Source organism: Ursus arctos, unplaced genomic scaffold, assembly GCF_023065955.2.
Source record: "Ursus arctos isolate Adak ecotype North America unplaced genomic scaffold, UrsArc2.0 scaffold_10, whole genome shotgun sequence".
NCBI lineage: Eukaryota > Metazoa > Chordata > Mammalia > Carnivora > Ursidae > Ursus > Ursus arctos.
In genome coordinates, this window is record NW_026622764.1 from 42,159,178 (window position 1) to 42,166,300 (window position 7,123).

A 7,123-nucleotide genomic window follows, 5' to 3' on the forward strand; every position below is an offset into this window, starting at 1 on the left:
GGCTTGCAACAAGAGGGATAAGTGCCATGAGCCAAGGAGTATAGGCAGCCTCTAGAAGCTGGAGAAGACAAATAGATTCTCACATATAGCCCCCAGAAAGAAACTTAGCCCGCCCAACACCTTGAGTCAGACTGACCTATATAACCATAGGATAATAAATTCCTCTTTCTAAGCCACTAAATTTGTGGCACTTTGATATAACAATAGAAAATGAATATAGATATGGAAAAATCCTATCACCCAGAATTACACATCGCTATCTGTTCTTCCCTGACCCTTCACATGCCCCCACACACACACAGATAGCCATTGCAGCAGCAAAAGCCCTAAACCTGATATAAGAAAACCAGAATTTATGTACCACTTATTATCTGTATTAGTTTAGACAAGTACATTTCATTTAATTGAAAATCACTTGAGACCATCCTATTTTTACATATGCCATGTGTTAAGACAGAAAACCAAGTCAAGCAGAGCTGCTATCTTTAAGGGGCTTTAATGTTGGAGACAGAGCAGGAAATCAACAACAATGTGAAATGATCTAGATACCAAAATGATCTATATATTGAAATTCAGGATTGTGATATGAAAGCCCAGAAGAAGGGTGTTTCAACTTTTCTGATTCCAAAGTTTCTTCATACAAAATTACAGTTTTCACAGAAAAAGATCTAGTATTTACTAAGGGCTTGTCTGAGCTACCAGGTGTTTAAGTGATCAATTAGGACAATGCCCTAAGCTGAAAATAACTATCAAGGCTTTATTCACTAACTGCACTAGTATAAGCAAGAGGCCACAACAGAATATAGTACTGGCGTCTCCTTGTTACGTTTCCCCCCCCAGACTGGCATCAGTGACATCGGGTGATGTGCAGTGCCAACGAGGGAAACCGTGGACAAAAGCCTGTGGATGTGTTATGGATTGCGAGGATTTGGGGATGGGAAAAAGGAAGGACTAAGAGTGGAAAAATACTGAGTCAGTTTACTGAAGGCCGCAGACAAGGACATCTTGGTGGAGGGGCCTGAAAAGTAACTCAGCACAGCCCCCTGCCACCGATCAGGAGGCCTCTGAATGCAGGTGTCAAGCTAGTAATGCACATACATGTAAGAGCACGGCTGGCCAGAGGTGGGGAAGGCCGTGCACCGAGTCCAGACAGAGGATGGCAGCATGACATCGTGACGCACGATGCATGACAGGCAAACCTTTGCATCTGCCAATGGTGAGGCCTTAAAGCTCACACACACAATTTCAGCCTGACAGGTCCTATACGTATAGACCAGTGCTATCCCAAAGAAATATAATGTGAGACAGGTATGAAATTTTAGATTTTATACTAGCCACATTCAAAAAAAAAAAAAAAAGAAAGAAACAAGTAAAATCCATTTTAATAATATAGCTTACTTAAACCAATGTAGCCAGGGCGCCTGGGTGACACAGTGGTTAAGCATCTGCCTTTGGCTCAGGGCGTGATCCCGGTGTTATGGGATCGAGCCCCACATCAGGCTCCTCCACTATGAGCCTGCTTCTTCCTCTCCCACTCCCCCTGCTTGTGTTCCCTCTCTCGCTGGCTGTCTCTATCTCTGTCAAATAAATAAATAAAATCTTTTAATAAATAAATAAACCAATGTAGCCAAAACATTATTTCCAAGTGTCTTCAATATCAAAATATTTTTAAATTATTAAAAATTATTAATGGGATATATTACACTCTACTTTTTCCAATGGTAAGTTTTCAAAATCTGGTGTGTAGATACACTTACAGAACACCTTAACTGAGACCAACCACACTTCAAGTGTTTAATAGTCACATGTGGCCACTGGCTGTTCTATTGGACAGTGCAGATATAAGGCCTTTTCTAAGTACTTTGAAAAAAAGCACAAAGGCATAATACAAAATCATCCAATCCTGGCTTTCAGTTTCAGCTCCTTGATTCTTTATTAGTCCTGGGGCCACAGGCAAAACCCTTAACTTCCTTGAGTTCGTATATTTAAAGTTCCTAGTCAAGACTCTGATACATAACTTGGAATTCAAAACACATCAGTTCCCTTTACCTCAAAAATACTGAGTCAGTTTAGTGAAGGCCCCAGAAAAGGACATCTTGGTGGAGGGGCCTGAGAAGTCAGCACTTTCTTTTCCTTTACACAAATTGTCTTAATTGAAGAGGACCATCTTTAATGAGATAAAACATACTAATATTTTGGTGAGTGTTCAGAAAGAATTAACACAGCAGATGTCAAACTGCTGTTTTCATAAGGGCTTGCTTACAAGATTGGCCCTTGTCTGGTGTCTGGGGACTTTGCTTTTGACCTGTTCCCTAACTGATTAAAGGTAAATCATTGTCTGTAAACTGTACAAATAATGCGATTTGTGGTAAACACCTGTTTTCCTTCTTGGAATCTGGAATTTTGAACATATGAGGGACAAACTATGTGACCAGCACAATAAAACCTTGGGTGCTCAGTCTCTAATGAACTTCCTTGGTATGAAATATTGCACACATTTTCTTGTACTTTTCACTGCTGAAGAAAGGGTCATACTTAATTTGCCCCATCACAAGAAGAAGAAAACCTGCCTATGGATTGCTACACATCCTGTCTATCCTATGTCTCTTCTTACTAAACTTGTCATATTATCTTTTCACTAAAATAGACTTTAGCTCTGAGTCCATCTAGGGAATCCCTAACCTCATGGATGCACTTGGGGACCTCTGAAATGGAACATCTTAAATATTAAATAAATTTGTATTGGAGTTTAAATCTAATAAAACCATTTCCATTTGAATAGTGTATTAGAGCTTGGAGGACAGGCAAAACTAAATGAGTAAAAGACAACTTCCACACAAACAATTTATAAAACAGGGTTTAAGAGTGCTTCTGGAAGAATATCTGGAAGCCTTAAGAGCTCCCCCCATGGACCTTCCACCAGGGATTGTGATTTGGTTCAAAACTATTCAGGTCCACAGCCGAGAAAAAAAATCAAATTTCTTTCGGGACTCTGATACTAGTTTCATGAAAGTGGCTTTTGGTTTTTTGTTGTTGTTGTTGTTGTTGTTGTTGTTGTTGTTTTAAGGTAGGTTCCGTGCCCAACGTGGGACTTGAACTCACGGCCCTGAGATCAAGAGTTACATGCTCTACCGACTGAGCCAGCCAGGCCCCCATGAAGGTGTATTAAAGAGCTAAACTTAGATCATCACAATACATTTACATTTAAAAGCCTCATAAAAGTAGAAGCCTCAAATGGCACTGTTAGGCATAGAGAAGTGCCCTCGACACACTACTGACCCTTGCCGTGCTGGGCATTTGTCGATGCAAACTGCCTAAAACTGGGACTATGCATCCAAGTCTCCCTCTTATCCAGCCAAGAACCACATAACTATTTCTTAATAGAACATGAATGGAAAGGGTGTAGCATATCGAGGTCTGATGCTCTAAGAAGTAGATTTCCTCCACTGCCTCCTGACTGGTCACCTGCATAGAAGCAAGACTCCAAGATCACAGAGGATGGCAAAACCAAAAAGAGAAATAGCCCATTCTTTGAACTATGTCACAGGACATCCAGCTGACCACAAACATCCATGTTGTGTTTCTACAGGAATAAGAAATAAATGCTCATTGTTTGAAGATTCTAAAATTTTAGGTGTTTTTTTTTTTGTTTTGTTTTGTTTTTTTTTTTATAGTTGTCGTATCCACATATCCATATGTCATCCACATATATCTATGTCAGGATATAGAAAAATAACTGTCTTACAAACTCCCTTCTATTTGACCTCAACAAACAAATATACCTTGACAAAGTTTTATTTCCAGAAGATCCTGTTACCTGTGGACAAATAACTGCCTTAACAAGACAATAATGAGAGCACTCTTTATGGTGATCAAATTCGCTAAAGGGTAAAATGCTGTGCAGTTCAGTCCCAGATCAGAGCTGCATTTAAAGAATCTGAGCCCAAACAAGAATATCCAATATTTAATCTAAATTCTCCCATAAACATTTAAGGGGGTTTTACGATAGACCCACTACAACTCTTTAGATGGTACCAATGCCTCACCTCATAACTAGCCCAACACGATCTCTAAATTCTCTCCCTCATACTCTCAAAGAATTCTCTCTCATGTTCTATTGGTGTTCTGTTCTCAATATCTTGATTCGTTCACCACTCCCAACTCGTGTACCAAACTGTGGGCCATATCAGCAGAAATGTGAACCCCTTGAGCATCACAATTTTAAAAAGACATCTGTTATATAGAATATATTATTCTGTAACAGATTTTTATACATGCAATGCATTATATTTCATTTGCCAAACTGACATATATTTATTTAATTTCCATACTTCCACAACAGGAATTTTAGTCATTTATAGGACTCTTCTGAAGAATTTGAAAAGCAAAAACTGTCTATCTTTAAGTGCCACAAAATATTAATAATGTATGAGATTATGCATTACGAGTTTCAATATATTCTTAGTCTTTTTTTGGCAATGTTTTTGCCTTAAGTATCTGCTAAATAGTGGTACAATATTATTTACTAAATGGACTACTATGGATTGAACTCAGCATATCAACTCATTGGATTACTACTAGGATATGGTCTGAGTTTTATTTACTTTGTTGAAAACATACAATATTAAATTTTGTATTAGCAGGTATATACTAATGATATGACATGTATTTCTTACCTGATAACACTTCTACCAGGTAAAATTATTTTTACTAGTTGGAATTTTGATTTAATGACTATCAATGATTTATTTTTTTATTTGAATATAGTTGACACACAATGTTACATTAGTTTTGAGATGTACAACATTGTAATTAGACAAATTTATACACTACGCTCACTACAAGTATACCTACCATCTGTATTAATGATGTTTTAAAAAACATCACTGAAGGATTTTTTAATTATACTTCCAAAGAGACAAAATGGGCAATACTCAGACTGGGTTGACTTTTGCGAATATGTAAATCTATAAAAGCTTCAGAATGACAACTCTAGAATAATGTTAAATTTATCTATAGCAGAGTTGAAACTGGGCCAGAGATGTTTCAGAATCCCCTTTTGCTTTTCCCTCCAGTATTTCTTCCAATATCTGAAAAATATGTAGGATAGAATAAATAACCCTTTAAGAATTTTTCTTCTGTTTGAAACAAAGATAGGCTTTTGGAAAATGTAATTCTTTTTACATTTACTCTCCACTTTTATAATATCTAAATGAGAAAGAGAATGCATGCTTTACAGCGGCAAAGATTAGGTATTGGGAGATTTGAGTTTACAGGATAAATTCTAGGTTGGAAGATCCAAGAACTCCCAATTTTTAAAACAATACACTAAAAGATTTTCTAGAAGTTAGGTGAAATAGGCAGTGTAAATTTCTATATAAAATCAAACCACCCTACAGTGATTTATATTGCTCTGAATGATACATTTGGATTACTATTGTTTTTTTTTTTTGAATGTAGAGCCAACCTTCCAGAAGCTTTATAATAACTACTGGCAGTCAGTTTTATTCTGTTGCATTATTAATCCCTCCACTTTCTTCTAAATTATTATTATAATCCCTATACAAACTCTGCTTTTCTCTTTGTGTAACAAAATCAAGTTCTATATTCCAAGATGAGCACTTGTCGGGTCAGGCAAAATAATTGGTGTTGTTTCCCCATTTTTGATCTTTGTTACCAGAGTGAATCCAGAAATAGTTGGTTTAACACGGTACCATGTGTACCGCAGGGCCCTTTTCATGAGTCATCATGATTTGGGAGTAATTTGCTCGGAAAGCACAAAAAGTACTATGTAGAGGGTAACCGATTTATCATTTAGCTTTATTGCCACACAAAATGACTAGATTGAATGTGGAGTGGGGAAGAAATCTAGCCCAGCGCTAAGCCAATGCATAATAGGGAGGCCTGGGTGTTGTGTGTGGAATGGGTGTGTTTCTTTAAGAGTAATATGCTCCCTCTCCATTCGGGAAGGAATTTGTAAGTGTGTGTTACAAAATATTCATCTTTAAAATAAGTTTCTTCAAGAACTGTACTGGAAAACCCAAGAAAATGTCACACTCCCAAATCAGGTTGACTATGGTATTAATGTTTTATAGAAAAATACTCGAGAGGGACACAATAAAACCTGGAGCAGTGAAAACATAGTGATGGTACCTAGTTAATTAGTTGAATAAATCAGAAATAGGTGATGAATAAATAAGGTAACCAATGAATTCATGATTAGGAATATGAATGGGTAATGTGGTCCATTTAGTAACTCACCTCGTAAGCAGGTGGCAGCATCCTAAATGACTTTTCTGAGCAAGCAAGAGATGTCTGAATAAAAGGGAAGAATTACTTACTCTTCCCTAAATCATCCATATTGTTTAACCAAACTGAGTTATTTCTAACACTTATGCAGCATTAAAAATAAAAAATGGAGAGAGGCCACTTTAACTGGAAGCGGAAGACAAAAGAGAAGTAGCTTAAACTATGAGTGGCCAACTCCTCTGAGTGCTTTTTACAAGGCAACCCAGTTATTTTCCTTCAATGAAAACAGTGCAGGGGACGTAAAGTTATATACCTCGGCTGGACCATAACTTACTGCTGATGTACCTTCATTTGCAATTGCTTTTATTTTTAAGGAGTAAGTAATGGACTGGAACAATATCTCAAGGCAATATGTGAACAGACAAAATGAGCACAAAAACAGCCCCATGCCCAGGCAAAGGTTTGGTACATTTAGAGAGAGTTTTGACGACCACGTTCCTGCCTCTCAGGGAAGCACTTGATCCTTCCAGTTGCTTTTGCCTAAGGTGGAGTTTGCTTCCTATTGGTTTATTTAAACCTAAAACTGGTTCTTAGAAGGATTCTTAATTAATACTGGCTACATGATTTATCTTAAAGAGTATAATATAATAATATTTAAAAATGTTCCTTGTGTGCAAGTCTCACTCTCCGGAAAATACTTACGTCTAATATATATATATAATAAATTCTTCACCAAGACATACTTGATTTAACTTCTTATTCCTCCTTCTCAGGGTAAAAACAAGCACAGTAGCCGAATTTTAGGATATACACAAACTAACAGCTGTTCTTTCGCCTCATCTCTCAAGCAAGGTGTCATAAACACAACTCTTTA

At 37.2% G+C, this 7,123-nt stretch overlaps 1 non-coding gene across 1 annotated transcript; it reads right to left on the bottom strand.

The window, feature by feature from the left end:
* Positions 1-3,077: 3,077 nt before the first annotated feature.
* Positions 3,078-3,150, bottom strand: TRNAK-CUU (transfer RNA lysine (anticodon CUU)). The gene has a single exon. It is a non-coding gene; the product is annotated as a tRNA-Lys (tRNA).
* Between the last annotated feature and the right edge of the window lie 3,973 nt (positions 3,151-7,123).